At 42.1% G+C, this 22,784-nt stretch overlaps 1 long non-coding RNA gene across 1 annotated transcript; it reads right to left on the bottom strand.

Moving 5' to 3' along the window:
* Positions 1–1,290: 1,290 nt before the first annotated feature.
* Positions 1,291–21,658, bottom strand: LOC143664072 (uncharacterized). Its single transcript, XR_013166299.1, has 3 exons — positions 21,588–21,658; positions 4,711–4,769; positions 1,291–1,317 (listed from the first exon to the last, which is right to left on the bottom strand). It is a non-coding gene; the product is annotated as an uncharacterized LOC143664072 (long non-coding RNA).
* Between the last annotated feature and the right edge of the window lie 1,126 nt (positions 21,659–22,784).

The following is a 22,784-nucleotide window of genomic DNA, read 5'->3' as shown; positions in this document are numbered from 1 at the left end:
AGCCTCCCCCGAGGAAGTTCTGGTCAGGCTCTCGGTCCCGGGGCTTCCTGCCTGTACTCTCCGCAGCCCGGTGGGGAAATCCCGAGAGCTTTATCGGCTGCCCAATGAGCCTGTTGGCTTTTCAAGTACGCACAGGCTGAGTTTCGGCCAAAACCTCAATTTAACGTTAACCAAAAATAAATAGATAACATGGGTGCAGGCGTTTATATGTATATTTAGAGAGACAGGAGGACTTTAGGTGAAGATCATGCAGAAAGCGTTTTTTTGTTGTTGTTGCTTCAGACACACAAGGCCTGGATTTGCTCAACATTTGAACAAGCTGATGCTTTTTGCACTGTTAACTGGCTGTTTGAAATAAACTCCAACCTGGCAGGCAGGAGACCCGGAAACCTACCCCCAAGCATCCTTCTGAGGAAATGTGAAATGCCAGGCAGTTTTGTTTCAACTAGTAATGACAGTCATAGTTTAATTTTAATGGGAACTTATTATGTGCCAGACGCTCTGCTAAATGTTTCACAGGCATGATCTTCCTAATTTTACAGCAATTATCAGCCAGTCAGTATTATGATCTCCATTTTATTGATTAGGGAATTTTATCTACAATGAGGTTAGGATAACTTGTCCAAGATCAAACAATTAATAACGGCTTCCATGGGTCCCTCTGCTGCTCCTTTTCCCGAACTAAAAAGACCTGACTAGACCCTTGGAGTCTGCAGCTGCAAATTCAGACACCCAGCCACAAGAACAACCTGCCTACGCTGAAAAGTTGCCCGTGTACAGAAAAGAACCAGTTCAAAGGTTTTTGCTTCTAAGCAGAAGAGATAGTTGGTTCCCTGATTTTCCCAGAAGGTTCTGTGGCTTACCTCAGTGGGCTCCCAAAGTGTTTGTTTACACTTCTTTTATACAAGATTTCTAAAAAAGCAAGTGTTTATTGAGATTTTGTCATATGCCAGACCCTATAATACATGTTCTTATTCAGTCCTCCCACCAACACCAAAAAATTGATACCTAGCATTATTATCCCCAGATCATAAATAATGGAACTGAGACTCAGAGAGATTAAAAAGCTTGTCCAAGATCACATAGGTAGAAATTAGCAAAGCCAGGACTTGAACCTAAATTTGCTGTCCCCAAGTCCCTGCATCCCCTACACTGCATTCAACTGCCCCTCAGGGGGTCAACACAAACCAAAGCTATTTATTTCCTTCTGTGACAGTCTCTCCCATGGGAAAACGAGCTCCTTGGAGGTGTAGACTGGGCCTCCTGCCTCTTGGACTCAAAGACACCTTCAGGCGCTAATTCACATTTGCTGAAACACTGGGTAGAAGGGAAGAAAGATAAGGGTGACCAGACTTATTAAGAGCACTCTTCACTGGTCCCAACTTTTGCCGAGGAGTAAATGACACATTTGTGAAGCTATTATAAAGGGTTGAGAACTGCATAATGCCAATTAATAATGACCCTCTTCAAAGAAATCTGAAATCCCTTGGGTCCATTTACTGGAGCTAGAATCAAATGAAATAAACAGGAGGAAACCAGGCCTGTCTGGCTACTGCTAACAAGTTCATAGTACCGCTGTATCAGTCAGTTAACTTGACTTTTGCATTCCTAAGGGCGCCTTCACAACACCCGGGCCTGATATGGTATGGTGTCCCAGAAGTAGGTGAGTGGATGCTTGGGGCCAGGCTTTAAATAGCTAGATGCCACCTACTGTATGCGCCTCCATTGTCTGCCTTTTGCTTCAATAGGAATCAATTCTAAAATCTTGAGCCGGGTTTTCATGGATGAAAAATAGATCTAGCCTTATCAGTTTGTAATAAAAATTTATATCTTTTTGTTGTTGTTGGGGATGCACTGGAGGTGAGCTTTAAATATCATGTATTGAGCTTATATGATGTGCCAGGCAAAGTGCTATGTACTTCATCTATATTGTGTCATTTAATCCTCGTAAAATGGGTGGTGCTAACCCCATTTCATAGATGAAAATGTACAGATGACTGAAGAACTTCCCAGAGCTACAGTAAGAAGGGGGGTGATGCTGGGAGGAGGGGAACTGTTGAATGAATATATCCCTTCCATGGTGCCAAGAACACTGTCTTTCTCAGTTTGGAGCCTGAGTCTGAGCATCAGGCTACATTTCCCATAGATGTACTCAAATGTGAAAACTAATTGGATTACTGGATTAGACCTATTTTCTACTCTGTTACATTGCAATGGGGAGAACATCAGTATGAAGATTTTTGAGCCCTGCATTATTTTATTTTAGTTCCATGAAGGCTTACTTTAAGGCTTTCACAGGTCTTAGGTAGTCTTCTTGAATATCTTATTCTCTCCACATATTGTATCAGACATTTCAAAATGCACCTATCCACCACAGTAAATTAAAGACAGCAGTCTCAGCTTTCTCCTGGTACTGTTACCTAAACTAAAATCAGGTCTGTCAGAACTGTGCCCTCAACTTGCATGGTTCTGTGGTAACATCGATACATGGGTTGAGTTAAAGTTCATAAATTGATAAAAGGTTAGGGTGTTATGTTAGGTAGCATCTTAGGTTGGTAGGGCTGCGGTAGCAAAGAACCACACATTGGATGGCTTAAAACAACAGACATTTCTGGTCTCACGGTTCTGGAGGCTAGAAGTCCAAAATCAAAGCGTCAACCAGGCCATGCTCCCTCTGAAGTTTATGGAGTCCTGGCAGTGGCTTGCTGGCAATCCATCAGCATTCGTTGACTTGTGCCATAACTCAATTCCTGTTCCACCAAATGACCGTCTTCTCTGCCTGCCCATGATCAAATTTCCAGTAGTAGGATTAGGGTCCACTCTCACCCAGTTTGGCCTCATCTTAACTAATAACGTCATCAAAGATCCTATGTTCAAATAGGGTCGTATACACAGGACCAGGGGTTAGCACTTAAACATGGTGGGGGGGAACACAATTCAATGCCATAACATTTTTTTGGCATGGGCAGGCACCAGGAATCAAACCCAGGTCTCCAGCATGGCAGGTGAGAACTCTGTCACCGAGCCATCGTAGCACCACCCCGAGGAAGGCTTTTAATTAAAAATGTTTTACCTTTGATTTTATAGTTTTCTATTTAAATTTCAGAGTCATTATTTCCCCCATGGGCCCCTGGAAGCACACACACACACAGTGTCCAGAGTTCTGTGGTTTGACATGGCTCCACATTTAAGAAATGATGGAGCTCCATCTCACGCTGCACACACAGGACACTTGAGATTTCACCAGTTCACCTTAACTATTGCAGTGTGGGTTCAAAGGGACAAAAATGTAAAAAAAAATGACCTTCAGGTTTGCTCCCAGAGTACTGTGGGAGTGTTTCTGTCTGAGCAACTTGGTCCGTAGACGTTTCGATCTGGTAGTAGGAAATTGTGTCATCGACAGCTATGAGAAAATAGCCCCGAGTATCATAACGACTGTGTGTTTCTAGCCTACTTCGTATCTGAGGTACTTGGGGTGCTTGAACCCAGGAAATCCCCTGTTGGGGTGAGGGTTTAGAGCCGGGACCTTGAACAGCTTACAGTTGAGTTGGGACCCAGACTCAGGATTCACTTCACCCTTGTCCCTGCAGGTCAAGTGAGGGTTGCCTGTACCTGGTGGGCTACCTCTCTCCAAAGGAAAGCCTCATGCAGCCAAGGGCCCTTATGCCCAGGTGTTGCATCATGACTGTATTTTCTCTTCTGATGCTTTTTTGAGAAAGATTTTGCTCCCATATTGCACTGAATCGTTCCACTTAATGGAAAGCTTTGGGATAGTTTCAGGATCCTTTCATGCTTTTTAGGAGTGCACGGCAAAGACAAAGTAATTTTTGCTTGAAATTATCCTTAAAAGGCACTTATCCTTGATCTAAAAAATATTTACTATTTATTAATGCATTGGGTATACGTTCCTGGTTTTTTTATCTAGAATTTCTTACTAGCAGCATGGTTACTGTTGTTTTACATCACCCAAAGCTTTGAAAGAGACGGCAGAAATGTTTGCCAGAGGTGGAGGCCCTTGTGAGGGGATGTTTACGAACTTCTGCTTCCTGACCTCCTTTCCTTCCTTTTTTTCCTTCACCCTCTCCCACTCTTTCCTTCCTTTTTTCTTCTCTCAAACTAACATTTCCCTCCTTTCTATAAGACACTTTGATTTTTTTTTAATGTAGAAAATACAGATGGAAAAGGTAAGAAAGCTCTCACATAACCACTTTTCCCTTCTATAAATGACTGTTCTTATCTTTTCAGTGCGTTGCCTCACGTTTTTTACAGAAATTGGAGGACACCAACAAGTGCTTTGTAATACTATTTCCTCTTTTAAAATATATCTTGAATAATATTTTCATGTTATTAAGTATTCTTTGACATCATCATTTTAAATAGAATGGAGATGCCCATTTTGTAGCTGTGCTGTAATGCATTTAACTGGCTCCCTATTTTAGATAATTAGATTTGCTTTCAGTATTTTTGATGTTAAAACAGCTTTACTCATGAACATTATTTGGCAAAATCTTTGCACACATTGTTGATTATTTCCTTTGTTTGCTGAGTCCCAGTGTGCCCATTTGATAGTGCCTTTCTCTCCTGTTTGCCTCCCGAGGGGGTGGCCCTGCTGTCCCAATTTGCAGCTCCCCAGGTGCTACCGGTCAGTATTCTAGGGTCCACCCACTTCTGAGGAGGGGTGTACTGTACCTCTCTTCTGGACCCACGTACTTTGTTTTCACTGCCAGAGATGCTTCATTTTCCATGTACACATTGTCAGTTTCAGAATGCTGGAAAAAAATTGGCATCATTGCTATTTTCACAACTGTACCCATGATGGTATAGTTTCAGCTCTTCACTTAGCACAAAGTTTTAGATGACGCTCTGGATGTCCACCTTGGGGAAAGAGCATGCAAAAATCACAAAGATATTTAATAGGTGATCATTTTCCTCCATCTTTTTAAGAGCCTGCTCTGGACCACATAAATTTTGCTTGACATTTTATTGCCCCTTTAAAAATAAATTGAATCCTTCGAGCAACCTTGTCAGGGCAGGTGCTAGTCCCGATTTCATTAGCCAAGAGTGGCTTCAAGAAGTTAATTTAGTTTTTCTCAGATGGACTCTAAAGCCGAGTTCTTTCTACTACTCCCTGTTGCCTCTAAAGTTGTTTCAACCAGTTGGAGGGACGAGTTGCACACAAATGAAAAGTTTAAAACCTTATACAATGTATTCAGACCAGGCAGTCCTGTGACACATTGAAGGGAGGCAGAAAACTTGGGTGTTAGCAGCCTGGTGGGCTCCCACTGCTCATTCTGCAGCTGGCACCTTACTGCAAAGAGTTTGGGAAAATGTTTTGTTAGGCAGACTCACTTCTAGGTCCAATCCTGAGTCTGGCAAGAAACTCTAGTGGGCATTGTGGACAGAGGCTCTGGAGCCAGGCTGCCTTTGTGCCTTTGATGCATCAGCCTAGTAGTAGTATATCTCAGGGTTTTTATTAGGACTAAATGAGTTGATGCATGTGAAATATTTAGAATAATGTCCAATGTGGCATAGGTACTTCATACCAGAGCTCATCACTCCCCTATTCTCAACCCTATAATTTCAGGTCAAATTGATTCTACTCTCTCCTCCAAAGGTGAATTCTAACTGGCTCAAGGAAGGCAACACAACCCCCTTGAGGCCAGGGAGAGAGAATGGATCCGGAGCTTGTGAAGAGCTGCTAAAGAGATCCTCTCTCTTCCCTGAGTTGGTATAGTATGAGAGTGTGGGGCACGCAGCTGCCATAGCCATTGTGCTGTCATAAAAGGGGGTCTGGAGTTACCAAAGGGCTCCATGTAAGAGCTGAAAATGAAGTCATCACTAAGGAAAGCTCTTGGTGATATCACTGGAGTCCCTGGATCGGTGGCAGTGCTACTGTTAAACATTTTAGTTATATGAAGCAGTAAGTGTCTCTGTTGTAACTGTCTTTCATTTAAGTCAGTTAGGTTTGGTCTTCTGTAACTCACACATAAAAAGTGAACCCTAATTGATTCACTTTTCTGAGATGAATAATCCTTTGCATTTCTTTCTCTGAACCCTATGTTCCCAGGTTTCTCTACAATGATAGAATTTGATGAAGAATTGAGTGTCAGACTCTCTTTCGTTTTCTTTGAACAAATGGAAGCAAATAACCCTTCAGCTGCCATCATCCTTTTCTACTTCAACTATTTCAACCCACCCCAAATTCCAAGGTACCCTCTGAAACCAACGATGTAATGTGAAAAAATGTTGCACATGCTTGGAATAAGAAAAAGCATAGAAACTAAGCCAAATGCATAAAAATCTGTGTGTATGTGTGTGGTTTTTAATCTGCTCAAGAGATTAGGCAAAAAATGTGATTTACAGCAATATAATTCCCCACTTTTATGAAATTCCACTATAAAACCAGCTGAATGTTTCAGGGACTTTGTGGTGAGTTACCTGAAGGACAGGACACTTGAATCATACGGTGCTGAATCACCCCAGTACTGTGCCAGTGTCTTCCATCTAACAGATGCCCAATACTCATTTATCATGCTGAAACGCCCATCATTTAAAAAAATATATTTTTACTGAGATATCTTCACATACCATACAGTCTACCCAAAGTATACAATCACTGGCTCATGATATCATCATATAATTGCGTATTCATCACCATGAATATATTTAGAGCATTTGTATCACTCCAGAAAAAGAAGTAAAAAGAAAAAACATAACAACCCATACCCCTTACCCCTTCCTCTCATTGAGCACTAGTATTTCAATCTACCCAATATTTTTTACCCCTTATCTCCCCCCTATTATTTATTTATTTTTGTCCTTATTTTTTTACTCATCTGTCCATACCTTGGATAAAGGGAGTACCAGCCCCAAGGTTTTCATAATCACATGGTCACATTGTAAAAGCTCTATAATTATATCATTGTCTTCAAAAACCAAGGCTACTGGAAAAACAGTTCAACAGTTCCAGGTACTTCCTTCTAGCCACTCCAGTATACCACAAACTAAAAAGGAATACTTATATAATGTGTAAGAATAACCTCCAGGATAATGTCTTGACTCTGCTTGATATCTTGCAGCCACTGAAACTTTATTTGGTCTCATTTCTCTTTTCCCTCTTTTGGTCAAGAAGGCTTTCTCAGTCCCATGATGCCTGGTCCCGGCTGATCCCCGAAAGTCCTGTCCCATATTTCCAGGGAGATTTACACCCCTGGGAGTCATGTCCCACGTGTGTGTGTGGGGCGGGGGGGGGGGGGGGGATTCACCAGCCAAGTTGAATGCCCACTGCTTAGACTACACATGGCCCAAACCACAGTGACAACCATTTAGTGTTGTAATTGCTCTCTACCGGGCACTTTGCTAGGCAATGTGCTGCTGGATGTGGGTCTAGGTTCTCGACCATTCATAAGAAAGAATTCAAGGGCACAGCACAGGGTAAGCAGGCAGAAAATGAATTAAGTATGCATGCAGAAAAGGAACGTGCAGGGCACTCTCCCAAAAAAAGAGGTGATAGCAATCTGTTTTTATAGACTAACTTGACTTACACCTCCTCCCCATTCCTTGTTTGGGGTCCTTTCTCCTAACCTCCCTTCTCTCCAAGGCGGTGACTAGTGGTAGATAGTCCATTTGGGAGGGTCCACTGCTGCCAGGTGTCTTGCATAGGTGGGTAGCCCCAGGCAGGGTGTCTATGCAGGATGGACCCTCCTGACCTTGATTAAGTCCTTGCTCAGGGCTCCTTCATGGTTTTTCCTCTCCCCTCTCCAGTCCCTGTTCTAGCCTGCCTCAAATTCACACATATTATCTCAGATAATTTATCTCAAAGCACATCTGCATGGTGAGTACTGAACTACCATTCCTATTTATAGATGAGGAAACAGGGACTTAGAAAGATCAGGCAACTTGCCTGAGGCCACATAGATAGTAAATGTTGAAGCTAAGATTAGAACCCTGGCCCAATATGTAAAAGACAGACTGACAGTGAAACACACATCATATGAGTATCACTAGATGAGCAAAAGATCATGCGGTTACAAGCTGTAAAGGTCAAAGGCAAAGATATTACAGAAGTGGGAGGCAGCATTATGTAGGGGGAAAAAGAAAGAATAGTTCACTCAAGTCTGCTAAGATTGTGCTATGTGACCTTAAACAAGATAGAGAATTCATTCATTCGTTTCTTCAGCAAATATTTATTGAGGGTCTATTTATGTGCCAGGCACTGGGCCTAACACACAGAAAATAGCAGTGAATAAAACAAACTCGATCCCTCTCCTCATAGGATTGGGAATCCTGTAAAGATCCTAGTCTGTGGGAGTCTCTACTAAAGCCAGTTACAAGGGCATATTATTAGGAACAAAGGCATCTGTTTATTGCAGCACTGACAGACGTGACACGCACACACCCATAACAAAGGCACTGGAAATAACTTAAATGTGCTTTGAGTGGGGGCTGCTCAGTAAACTATGGTACATCCACTTAATGGATGTTTTCGCCACTAAAAACAACGGATAATAATGAATGTTAGACTTATTGGCTTGGCCGGGAGGATGGCCATGGAGCTTCATTAAGCATGGTGGGGGTGGGGGAAAACAAGCCGCAGAGTAATGAATATAGCATCGTCCCATTTATTGTTGGCTTCTTTGTCTTAAAAGGAAAATATAGATATGTTTACATGCTTTGTGCGCACATGTTGATCGTTTCTCAGGGGGCTAGGACCGTTAGATAGAAGGGGGCAATAACTTTCTTCATATACCAATTATATTACCTGACTTGATATAGACACATATATTTTGGGTTTTTTGATAAAACATTTCTTTGAATAGGTAATATATTCAAATGGTCCAAAATTCAAAAGAGACAGAAGCATTAAAGTAAAAAGTTGAGGGTGCAAGGGTAGTTCATTGGTAGAATTCTCTCCTGCCATGCGGGAGACCAGGGTTCGATTCCCAGCCCATACGCTTTCCAAACAAAGAAACAAACAAACAAAATAAAAACCAAAAAAAAAAAAAAAAAAGTGCTGCCATATGGGGATACTCACATGGAAAAAGAATGAAATGTGACACCACCATTAAATAAATAAATAAATGAAAAATAAAAAAATGTCCTGCTCACTCTGTCCTCCAGGGACTCTAAGTTCTCCATGGGCGCTCAGCTTCCTATGAATGCTTCCAGACATATTTTATGTAGATACGGAGAGATCTCTATGTGTTTGCATGGTATGCAATCCTGCACGTTGCTTTTTCACTTAGCAACAGATCCTGGACAGTGTATCATATCCACACACAATGAGCTTCCATTTCCACAGCTGCCTGTCTTGGTTTGCGAGGGCCCCTGGAAACAAACACCACAGAGCAGTTGGCTTAAACAACAGGAATTTGCTCCCTCACAGTTCTGGAGGATGGACATGCAAAACCAAGGTCTCAGCAGGGCCATGCATCCTCTGAAGTCTGCAGGTTCTGGCAGTGGCTTGTCCATAACTCATGATAAAACTCAATCTCTGCCTCCATCACATGGTTGTCTCTCTTCCTCTCTCTATACATATCAGTGATCTGTCTCCCTGTACAAATTTCCTCTCCTTATAAGGGCACAAGTCATATTGGATTAGGATGCACCCTAATCCAGTTTGACCTCATCTTAACTAACAGCATCTTCAAAGAGCCTATTTACCAATAAGTTCACATCATTTACAAACGTCTTTTGGAGGAACACAATTCAATCCACAGTACTGCATTTACTTTACCAATTCCTTATTAATGATCTTTGAGGTTGTCCCCAACCTCTACTCAAATGAGCAAGTCTGAAAAGAGTAATATTTTTAAATCTTTTTTTTTTTTTTGTGGATAGTATCAGCTCATGTCTCTCTTCTACTCAAAATCTCCAGTGGAACCCTGTTTCCTTCAGAGCAAAAACAGAAACCCTTGCAATGGCCTATGTGGCCCAGTAAAATCTGCACCCCACCTCACCCTTTAGCTCTGGGACCTCTTTCCTACCTCCACTCCCTGCCCTCTCCTTGCTATTCCTCTGCCCTCCCCTCCTAGATGTCTCCATGGCTCACTCTTTCATCTTCTTCCTGCAAGACTGCTCAAATCTCACCCTCTCAGGAAGCTATCCCCTTATTTTAGCCCACATACCTGGGCATTTCCTACCCTTACTTACCCCTCACCATTTTTTCCACAGCACTTATCACCTTCTAACCTACTATATAAATTTTCTTATTTGTTATATTAATTGTTAATTGTCTGTCTTCTCTTAATAATACATAAGTCCTGAGGGCAGGAATTTTTGTCTGTCTTCTTTATTGATGTGTCTCCAGTACCTGAACCACTGCAACTGGCACAAAGTAAGGGCTTAGTAGATATTTGTTGAATGAATAAACGCATTTGTCATTTCACATGGGTGTGAAATTCATTACATACATGTTTTTAACAAAATAAAGTAAATTTAAGTCCAGGGAAACAGAAAGGCGTATTATATTACTGGGAGGAGGGAGCACGGGATCTATGTTGTCTTTCAAAACAGGTCCTTTCCATACAGCGACAGAGCACATTTCATGTGATTTGCTTGTGTTGCTTTACACACATCTCACGCAATCCTTATAATATTCTGTGCACTAAGTAGAATTATTACCTCCTATTGGAATTGAAGAAACTTGGGCACAGAGTAGTGAAGTGATTTGTCTAAGGTCACAGCACAGTTTCACAGGAGATGACCTGGCTCCACAATCATACTCTTTACCATCATGTAGAGACTTGACTGCCTCTTAACTCACTGTTCTAGTTTGCTAGCTGCCAGAATGCAATATACCAGAAACGGAATGGCTTTTAAAAGGGAGGAGTTTAGTAAGTTGCTAGTTTACAGTTCTAAGGCTGAGAAAATGTCCCAATTAAAGCAAGTCTACAGAAATGTCCAATCTAAGGCATCCAAGGAAAGATACCTTGGTTCAAGGAGGCCGATGAAGTTCAGGGTTTCTCTCTCAAGTGAGAAGGCACATGGTGAACAGGGTCAGGGTTTCTCTCTCATCTGAAAAGGCACATGGTGAACACGACATCATCTGCTAGCTTTCTCTCCTGGCTTCCTTTCATGAAGCTCCCCGGGAGGCATTTTCCTTCTTCATCTCCAAAGGTCGCTGCTGATGGACTCTCTGCTTCTCATGGCTATGTCATTCTGCTCTCTCAGAATCCCCCACTTTTTCCAAAATGTTTCCTCTTTTGTAGGATTCCAGTAAACTAATCAAGACCCACCCAAACGGGTAGAGACACGCCTCTACCTAACCCAGCTTAATAACCACTCTTGATTAAATCACATCTCCAGGGGAATGATCTAATTACAGTTTCAAACATACAATACTGAATAGGGATTGGAAGAAACGGTTGCCTTTACAAAATGGGATTAAGATTAAAACATGGCTCTTCTAGGGTACATACATCATTCTGAACCAGTACACACAGGTTTCCCAACATTCAACCTAGTGGTCCTCTAAAGTAACTAAAATCCTAAAAAGCCACTTATAAATAATCATAGCCCAATATTTTTTATTTTATTTGTACACGAGTGCACATACAGCATGGAGAGTATCCTGAGCCTGCTCAGGCTTGGGACCCAGGGAGATGTAAGTTAACTCCCGCAGGGTCACACAGCAGTGTACAATGGAGCCAAGAGTGGAGTCCAGATGGCCCCCATTCCTGAGTCCCTTAAGCAAGTAACACTTAGGCCAGATGAGGAAAGAACAAGGAGGGTTGTTTGCATGTATTGATCAAAGAACCCCTGGGAAGTTCACTGCTCCTAAGGGCTCACCTCAGCCACGAGCGCTGTCCTGCTGCCCTCTCCTCTGAAGTTGTGACTTACAATGATGTCTTTCCACAGGAAGAGGTTCAGGCCTTAGCTTGATGAGTGTAATGTTACAAAGCGCCACTGGCAGGCTTGAAGGCCTCTCCAAGAGGCCACGAAAAGTTATCCTCCAACTACAGGTGGGTGGTGTCAGCACACCTTCGGCCTTGAGGCCCTTGTAGCCTAACAGAACATCACAAATCGCAGCTCCCTTCTAGAAGAGAAGACCTTAATGGGAGGGAGGAGACATTTTATACAACATCAACCTAGAGCAGGTTCCTGAGGCTTTGATGTTGCATTTGTGACTAAAAAAATGAAGATTTGAGGGCTCCATTGAATTACGGGTGGTTCCCTAGGGTTTGAATTATTTTGAAAGGCCACCAGGCTGAGAGCTGGGAGAGTGGTGCTGAGAAGCCACCAATTCCTTTTGATCCCTCCAAGCCTCGGTTTTGTTGCCTGTGGAGTAGGCGACTGGGTCAAAGGCCGCAGATCCGGGCGGGGTTCCACTCGGAGCGCAACCCGGCCTGCCTCAGGGCCTGGGAGCCCCTGTCCCTGCTGGACCCCATCTCCTCCTTCCCCGCCAGGGCTGGACCAACCAGGAGGCAGGCTAAGCAGAGCCGAGGGCCCCAGAAAACCGGGACACCAAGAAAGAAGTGTTTTAAAAGAAATTGATATTTTGACAAAAACATCGAAGTGGTCACTATCGGGAAACATCTAAACTTTGTTGGATTTCCTTATGCTAAATTTAGGATTTTTATTTTTGGGGGTGGGAGTGGGGCCATAATCTTTCTGTGTTTATAACTTCAAAATCTGACACTGTTTTGATTTTTTTTAATTAAAAGCCTTCTGACCTCCTCCTTCACTCCCTTCACCCTCCCTCTCCTTGCCTGAAAATGATTTCTAAAAGCCTTTGTGCCTTGGTCTCCCATTTTTAAAAAGGGAACACCCACAAGGTGTGCATTTAAATGTGAAGGGATACAAATCAGTCACCATGAGAGCAATTGAGTGTGTGCAAGGGTACTCTACACAGCATTTGATTGTAATAGCAAAATAAGGGAAATAACCCACATGTGCATTCACACAGTGCTCATTAAATGAAAAACAGGCATGTCCATTCTATAGATTACCAGGCAGCCCTTCAAATGAATGCAGCATACCTGTATATGCCAAAATGGAGCATTCTCCAAAATACATTTCTACATGAGAAAAGCACCATGCAGAGCAATACGTACTAGCTCCTTGTTCTAGTTTGCTAGCTGCCAGAATGCAACACACCAGAAACAGATTGGCTTTTAATAAAAGGGGATTTATTTTGTTAGTTCTTCAGAGAAAAGGCAGTTCACTTTCCACTGAGGTTCTTTCTTACGTGGGAAGGCACAGGATGGTCTCTGCTGGCCTTCTCTCCCGGCCCCTGGGTTCCAACAACTTTCCCCGGTGTGGCTTCTTTCTGCATCTCCAAACGCCTGGGCTGAGCTGCGAGTGCTGAGATGAGGAATGTCGAGCTGCTTGGCTGTGCTTACGTTGAGCTCTCTCATTTAAGCGCCAGCCAATTAAGTCAAACATCATTCATTGCAGCAGGCACACCTCCTAGCCGACTGCAGATGTAAATCAGCAACAGATGAGGTTCACCTACCATTGGCTCATGTCCACAGCAACAGAACTAGGTATCTTCACCTGGCCAAGTTGACAACTGAATCTAACCACCACACTCCTATTTGTGGCTTTTTGAAAGAGAATCTATAGTCACATATGCTGATTTATAAATGGAATTTTTCCAGAAGGACAAACAAGAAACTGTTACCAGTGGTTGCCTCTGGGGGTTAGGTTAGGTGGCCCAAGTGAGAGGGAATAAAATTATATTCTTATTCTATACTTTCTTGTACTGTTAATTTTTAAAAAATCATTTACATGTAGCACTTCTATTTGAATAAACAAAAGGGCCACATTTGTGTGTCCCATAGTTATCAGTATTAACATTGAAAGAGAATGAAATATCATACTCTGTCAATACCAGTTAGAAAGCAATCGCTCATTTTAAAGATTGATGGAGCATATATGTTTAAGTTTATTAAAGCTGCCAGAATGCAATATACCAGAAATGAAATGGGTTTTTAAAAGGGAATTTATGTTACAAATTTACAGTTCTGAGGCTTTAAAAATGTCCAAACTAAGGCATCCATAGAAAGATACTTTGACTCAAGAAAGGCCTATGACAAGGACACCTGTCAGCTGCAAGACATGTGGCTGGCATCTGCTTCCTTTTTCTCCTGGCTTCTTGGTTCAGACAGCTTCCCTGGAGGCATATTCTTTCTGCATCTCCAAACAGCTTTGTCTGTGTGGGCTCTGAAGCTTTATCCAAAATTATTCCCTTTTCAAGGACTCCAGTAAATGACCCCACCTTACATGGGTGGAGACACATCTCCATGGAAACCACCTAAACAAAAGGTCCCAGCCACAAATGGGTGGGTCACATCTCCATGGAAATAATCAAAAAGATCCCACCCTACAATATTAAATCCAGTTAAGGAACATGGCTTTTCTGGGATACACAACACTTTCGAATCAGCACAATGTATTATGTGCAAAGAGTCATGCTGAGTGTACTGAGTGTGCTAGCTGTGCAGAAATTACTAAACTTGGCCCCTGCCTTTGAAAGGATATGACAATTTTGGTCTCAACCTCCATAGGGAGGTCACCTAAATTCAAAGTGGTGGCAGGGCCACCACTTCTTTAATGGGTGACTGTGGGAAAATCAGATTACCTCCCTGAACCTCTGTTTCTTTATCTGTAAAATAAGGATATTTAAGGAGCTTACACCCTAAACACACACTCACACACACCAGAGCTGTTGTGAAGGATAAAGTAGATAAAGCAGGTGAAATGCTTAGCCCTGGTTCTTAGTAGGAAGAGCTGGTAAGAGAGCCACTGCTCTGACAGGTGTCATACTCTAGCTGAACTCCGGACCCTGCTCTCTCAAGGTCAGGAACTTGCTTGTTTCTGATAACCCACTCCCCTTCCCTATCCAAACATGCTATCTGGACTCGAACAAATTCGATTCCAAGAGTAAGGGATATCTTTATTCGTAAGAAGCTTTAGAAGAGAGATCTCAGCTAAGCTTTGAAAGATAAGTAGAACTTCAGTAGCAGAGGGAAAATAAAGGAAGATGGGAATTCCTTGCAGGGGAGGCAGCATGAACTATGAGAATAGGCAATAAATATGTCTGAGGAATGGCCAAGAGCCCAGTACTCCACCATGGGAATCCAGCAGGCCTGTCTTTGGTTTGCCAGGCTGCTATGACAGAAACCACATAGTGCACTGGCTTGAACAACCTGAATTTATTGTCTCATGTTTTGGAGGCTAGAAGTCCAACATTAAGGTACTGGCAGGACTTGCTGGCTTCCCAGAGCCAATAGCGTTGTGGTGATGGCTGTCCTCAGTCACATGATGATGGCCTCAATTGCCTCCAGTGATTGTGGCTCTCTCTGATTTCTGGCTTCTATGTCTTCTCGCTTTTATGTCTTCTGGCTTCTCTTATGGCATCCACATTTCCTGTCTTTATGAAGCCTCCAGTAATACAAATTAAGACCTACCCTGACTTAATTTGGACACACTTTAATCATAACACATTCAAAAGATCATGTTTATAAATGGGGTCACACCCATAGGAACCTGGAGAAGATCAAAAGAGCATGTCTTTTGTTGGGGTGCATGATTCAATCTACCACAGGGCCAATGAGGTAAAGTGTTGAATGCGATGAGGTGCTTCCAGAACAAAGAAGGTTGAGGTGAAATGGAATTTCTTGACCAAACCAGGAGATGATGAGAGCTTGGCAGTGAGAATGAAAATGAGAAGATGGAATCTGAGAGCCTAGCATCTGAACTACACAGGGTTTAGTGACCACTTGGATGTTTAGCTGGAAAAGGTGAGGAAGTAGTTGAAGACAAGCTCCAGACTTCTAGTTAAAGAGGTAAATCTGAGCTTTCCAGAGCAGCTGGAAAGGGAAAGGGGGTACTGTATAATTTTGCCAAACCAATTCAGTATTTTTTGGTTTAATTTCCAAACTGCCAGATCATCTGAGTAGGCTTCTCTTTAGTTCACTCAATAAATATTTATTGAGCATCTATTGCGTATTTAGCACTGTGCTGTGAGCCAGAAACATAACTGTGAAAAAAAAGATAACTCTAGGTCTCGCAGACCTTAAAAATCAACTGTGGCACCCAGGCTAATCAGATGAACAGTCATAATCATTCTAGGATAGGAGAATTCACTGAACATTGGGAGATCAAAGTAAAGACATCCAATCCAAGAGTGGGTGTCAAGGAAGCTTCAGAAGTGATTTCAAAAGTGAGAAGAGAAAGAGGAGTAGGATTTAGCTGGATAAAGGACCAGGAAAGAATATTCAAGCAGAGGAAGCAGGCTGCACCGTGGCCTTGAGAAGGAGACCACACAGAGCTGGAGGAACCAAAGAGGTGCAATACGGCCAGTTGGAGAATGCGAGGTGGGGTGGGGTCGAGACGGGGCCAGAGGGGACCAGATCATGACATTCAATGTCTGGACTTCATCCAAAGATGTTGCTCTCTGGGCGTTTCTCAGTGTCAGCACAAGTGGCATGGCCCCTGCCCCTACAGCATGGGTCACTACACATACTTGGGAGGAATTCCCCCCCGGCGCATGAGCCTGGGAGCCCCTTCCCAAAGCCTGATACAGAAGTGCGAGTCAGGCCAGTGAATCAGAGCTCAGTTACAATTTGAAAATGATGACTTTGCTTTTGTATCTGATTTCTACATAGGGGGTTTTTTCAGCCCCGCCAATGTCATGTGCACTGAGTTCCTCCTTTCACCCTCTCTTTAAAAAATAAAAAGAAAATTTTAAAAAAAGGCCCTCACGCAAAAATTCCCTGACACCCACTGTTGGATATCTTGCTGTAAGAGGCGGGACATGCCCAGGTACAGAGCCTTGTGTGCCATCTTCCCTCAACCCCTCATTTGGCAGTAACAGCCTCCAAGACCTTGAATTAACATAGACCCTTACAACCATTACCTCACACCCTCAGTAGACAGTAAAGCAGAGCAAGCTTTATTTTAATACTGGTTCTGATGCTTGAAAATATCATAAAACATGTCCAAGCTCACCTCTGCGGGTAGAAGGGCAGAACTGCTTGCTTTATCCTAATTTTCTGTGTACCTCTTCCTCATTCTTGCCCTTCATTCCTTTACTCTTTTATTTTCCACTCTCAGTTACTTGTTTGCCCCAACGGATGGGGAGGTGGGGGGGAAAGTACAAGAGAATTACTACGGCCATGCGTGCAGAGGGACCCAAGAACCACAGTAGGGCAGTGAAAGAGAGGAATTAACCCAGAGGTCAGCCTTACAGAAGCTGGTTCTGAACCCGAGGGCACGGGTAGCAGGAGGCCTCTGTCCTGGCATTCCTGTGATTCAGCTCTTTTCAGGGCGTTTGGTTCTCTCTCCACCCCCACCAGCGAGTTTTATAGTAGATGTCTCAAACCTTGGACCTTGGGACACTAAAGAGATAATGACAACTGAGGGGAAGTTCATATTCCTAGATGGGATCCTGAGCCTGAAAATTTTTCTAAAGGATATTATCAGGATAACTGATGAAATCAGATATGGACTGAAAATTAGATAGTAGCATAGTATCAAGGTTAAATTTCCTGAATTGGATGACCATACTGTCATTGTGTAAGAGAATACCCTTGCCTTTAGGAAATATGCACTGAAGGATTTAAGAGTAAAGGGGCTTGATGTATGCAAACTACTCTCAAAAAGTTCAGAAAAAAAACAGTGCGTGTATGTGGAGTGAGAGAAAACAAATGTGGCAAAATGTTCATAGTTGATAAATCTGATTTAAGAGCATACTGAAGTTCTTATCAACTATTCTTGCAACTTTTCATTTAAAAATGTTTTAAGTAGGTCAGGCCATGGTGGCTCAGCAGGCAGAGTTCTCGCCTGCCATACCAGAGACCCACGTTCGATTCCTGGTGCCTGCCCATGCAAAAAATATATTTATTTTTTTAAGTTAAAAAGCAAAGTTACAAGAAACAAAATTAATTTTTAAAGGGGCAAGCATGTGATCCTAGACCAGATGCATCAGAATCACCCAGGGAGCTGGTTTAAATATTGTTTTAGTTCCCAAGCCCCACACCCAGGACAATGGAATTTGCAGATCTGGGGCTGAGGTCTAGGAACTGCCATGTTAAATAAGCATCTCAAGTGACTCCTCTGTGCACTAAAAGGCATAACTTTCACCTGTCACATCAGGACCACCGCAGACTCTTTACACAATATCAGCTTCAGCTCTCTTAGGATTTCTTAAATCAAAATTCTCTTGGTCAAAAGAAAATCCACAGACCCAGCCCAAACTTTAATGCCAGGCCCATCACCTACTTAGTGGTTGCTTTGGGATCAGGTGTCTGGTCCAGCACCATTGGCTGAGGATAGGAATTCCATGGTCCTGTTGGGGATATGCCTTCTGGCTGGGTCAGTTTCATCTATAAAGGGGTGATGAAAAGAAAGGCCCTATCTAGTATAACATTCTTAATTACCATTCCCAAAGCAAAAGTTTTTTTCAGCAAAAATAATCTTTTTACATGAAAATCAGAGGTAAAGAGATCTTACTGGGTTTAAGTTCATTCTTTGAAAAGTAGAAATTTGGAAAGTCTCTAATGTACCTTGACAGCAACTGTTTTTCCCAAGGACCAATGGCTTTATTACATAATCACAGACCATGTAATGCATTTGAGTGAGTGAGTCAGGAAGTGGTCACTCGGTTTATCAAAACTTTATGAATATCCAGTTTTCCAAGGAGGAAAAATTGCCTGGTTGATGCAATTTGGCTTTAAGAAGCATTTTTGAAATATGGTCTTGCTGGGCATTTTTTGAACCAAGAACTGAATTTAAACCCTAAAGAGGCAAGAGGTCAGGGAGGTGGCAGGTGAAGACATTTCGATTGCTTCATTCCCCTCAAACCAAGCCTCATACCCACTCCTGCCCACCTAATCCATCAGCAAATCTTGTAAATTCTATTTCTATAATGTACCCCCAATGCATCTACTTCTCTCCAACTGCACTGTCTCCAACCAATTCCAATTCTAAATGACCATCTATCTCCCTGGACCACAGGTCTCCCTACTTCTGTTCTTTCTCTACATATAGCAATTAAAATTTATTTTAACTTTTTATCTTAAATAATATCAAACCTACAAAAGGATATCTACTTCTGACCAGGGTGGAGTAACAGGGACTAGATTTACCATCCCACCTGAAACAACTAAAATACCAAATAAAACAAAATCTATAAAATGAAGATTTTTAGGACACTGGACATGAAAAAACGAAAGAAAGTGATCCCTACGAAACAGGAAACAAACAAGGTAAGCCCTACATTTGCCTTAAACTTTCCAGGTCATGACACAGATCATGCAATTCATGCAGAGTCCAGAAAAAAAAACCCTTAAGTTCAAATGATAGAGTTGAGAGTCCAAAAAGTCCACAGCGGCTAAGGTTCACAGGACAGAGAACCCAGAGAAGAAAGGTGCATAGAGAGAGAATCCTAGAGATCTACCAAGGGACCCATCGAGTATTCAAGAGAGTAAGGATCACCACATGTATGTAAAGAAATGACCAGAGACCAGGGGAAGCACCTGAAAAGATTAGAGGGAAGAATACCTGGCATTCACTCAGAGCCCAAAATAGTGCCTGTTCTCACCAACCAGACTGGAAACCCTCATAATTCATGGGGCACCGGGTTGATTAGTAAGAAGGGTCTTGCCTGAGTAGTGGCAATAGTTAGCCTTAGACTAAATACTGCTCTGGTCCTACTAACAAACCTTAAGGGTGAGCTCTGAGAAGATTAAACCATTTCCAAGAAATGTAATTGCATTCCTGAACAAAGTTTAAGGATATTTCCTATAGAAAAGCAAAACATCCAGGACCCAAAAATTACAGTTCACAATGTCTGGCATCCAATTACACACAACCAGCATGCAAAGAAGCAGGAAAACACATCCCAAAGTGAGGAGAAAATCTAATCAATTGAAATCAACCCAGAACTGACAGATGTTAGAATTGATAGACAAGGACATTAAAACAGTTATTATTTACAACTATTTTCTACATGTTCCAAACGTGAAGTAGTCTTAGAAGATATTTTAAAAGACCTAAATCAACTTCTAGAGACGAAAATTGCAATTTCTAAAGTGAAAGCAGTGCGGATGGGATTAAGAGCAGCTAAGAAATTGTAGAAGAAAATATTGGTAAAATTGAACTCACAGAATAGAGTTCAACAGGAACTATACGAAATAGAAATATGAGAGTTACAAAGGCTGGAAAAAGTGAACAGATTATCAGTGACCTGTGGGACAATTTCAACAGATGCAATTGGAGTCCCTGACTGAGTTGGAGAGAACAGAAAACAACTGAAAAAATAATAGATAAGAATTTTCCAAATTTGATGAAAATCATAAACCCAGAGATCCAACTCAGCAAACCTCAAGCACAAGAAACATGAAGAAAACTGCACAAGGCACATCATAATCTAACTGCTCAAAATTGGTGATTAAAAGAAAACCTGAAATGTAGCTAGAGGAAAAACAGGCACATTATAAATAGATCAACAAAGATAATGGGACAGCAGATTTTTTGTTGAAAAAATGCAAATTAAAGACAGGAGGGCAGCATCTTTAAAGTACTGAAAGACGCAAGAATGTCAACCTAGAATTCTATGCCCAGCAAAATATTTTTCAAAAATGAATGCAAAATAGACTTTTTCAAATGCATAAAAGAGGAAAGAATTCATCACCAGCGGCCCCACACTGCAAGAAATGTTAAAGAAGGTGTTCAGCCGGAAGAAAAATGACACCAGACGGAAATCTGGATCTACCCAAAGGAATGAAGATCACTGAAAAAATATAGAAGTTTTTTTCTCATGATTTGAATCCCATTAGAAGATTATCACCTGCTTAAATGAAAATGACAATGTACTGTGGGGGTTACAACACTCAAAAGTGTGAGCATGTATGGTAATGATAGCACAGAGACGGAGAGAGGAGAAAGGGAAGCATAACTGTTCTCGTAATGCACATGAGGTAGTGTGATGTCACTTGAAGGTAGACTCTAATATTAAAGTTGAAGATGTATGCCATGTATTCTAAGGCAACCTTGAAAGAACAAAACAAAGAGTTAAGCTAATAATTCAAGAAAGAAGTTCAATTTAAAAATAATCAAAAAAGAAAAGGGGAGCAAGTAACAGATGCAAAAAATAGAAAATAAAGATAACAGATTTCTACCTAACCATATCAATAACCAAACCTACAGAAATGTTGCAAGAACAGTACAAAGAACTCAAATATCTTTACCCAGACTCTCCAATTTTTAATGCTATGCCACCTTTGCTTTAACTTTCTATGTACACGTTTTTTTTTTCTGAATCTATTGAGAGTATTTTGCAGACATCCCCGTCCTATCCCTAATGATTGTAACGTGTGTTTCCTAAGAAAAAAGGCATTCTCTTACATAATTACAATGCAGTTATCAAATTCAGGAAATCTAACAATGATACAATATTCCTGTCTAAAAAAAAAACAGTCCATTTAAAAATGTTGTCAATTACCCCAATAGCGTTTTTCAGACTAATTTTTTTTTCCCAATCCAAGATTACACCGGGTTACTTTTAGTTGCCATTTGGTTACATCTTTACTCTGGAATTGGTCCTCGTACACCGCTTTGCTTTCAGGAAGAGTACATACCATTTGGGTTTCGGTGTCTATTTTGTTCTATTGTAGAATGTCCCTCAACGTGGTGCTGTCTGATAAAACCCTTCTTGCAAATCTAAATCGCGTCATGACACTCTCAGACTTACATCACCGGTTCCAGGGGCTTTCCCGCCTCCTGCGCTGAGTTTACCCCTCGGCGGCAGAGCCGCTCCTGGAATGGTCTCTGCCTTGCCCTCTGCCTTTGTCTCCCCACACTCACATCCCATCACTGGGCTCCGGCCACACTGGCTTTCTTTCTGTTTCCAGAGAGTGTTTCTTTCTCTCCTCAGGGCTGTTGCACTTGAGTTCCTTCTACCCCACAGCACTCATCCTTCCTATGAGCCTGGCCACCTCTTGGAGGCATCTTCCATGATCCTCCTGTCAAAAGCAGCCCTCCTGAAATCTGTACTTTCTGCCTGATTTTCTATAAACATACAACTGTTATAATAACAATTTTTAAAATGATATAAAAAAGTAGCCCTTCCCCAAAGTCAGCCTTTGTCACTTCTCTGTTTATTTCCTTCAGAAGAATTATCACTCTCAGAAATTATCTTGCTTGTTTACTTTATTTCCTTTCAAATAAAAACCTTTGGAAGGCAGGGACCTTGTCTGTCTTGCTCTTGGGAGGAGTTCCCAGCACCTAGAATGGTGCCTGGCACACGCAGCATATTTTTGGAAAGAATGCAGAAGGAAGGAAGAAGAAAGTCAAGAGAGGGAAAGAGAAAAGAAGAAAGAAATACACTTTGGAAGAAAAAGAAGTCACACTGCTATAACTAACGGGTATCGAGAGCTTTACAAGGCATTCTCCAAAGAACTGACTATATACCAACCCATTAAGAGGGCAGTCCGAATCTTGAATAAGTCACTTAATTTCTCAGACTTCTGATTTTCCATCTGTGAAATGCGAAAGGCCTAACATTCTAGGAATAGATGAGCCACGAGTCCTCGCCTCAGTGAGACAAGAAAACGGGGGTTCAGGCTAGCTAAAGCCTCCCACCTGCCACCCTCGCCCCGTGGCTGGGAAAGGGAGCAGGTCAGAACAGCAGAGACAAGTTCTGGGTGGCCAGGACGAAGGTGGGAGGGGGTGGAAACCACCCTCACAGCAAATGTCTTCATGACCTCTCTTTTGTGGGTCATACCAGGGCCCCCCAGATAGCCTATTTTCACCACCCAGCCCCACCTCCCAGCCTG

This window comes from Tamandua tetradactyla, chromosome 20 (assembly GCF_023851605.1).
Source record: "Tamandua tetradactyla isolate mTamTet1 chromosome 20, mTamTet1.pri, whole genome shotgun sequence".
Taxonomy (NCBI): Eukaryota; Metazoa; Chordata; class Mammalia; order Pilosa; family Myrmecophagidae; genus Tamandua; species Tamandua tetradactyla.
This window is presented reverse-complemented; position numbering and strand designations above follow the sequence as displayed.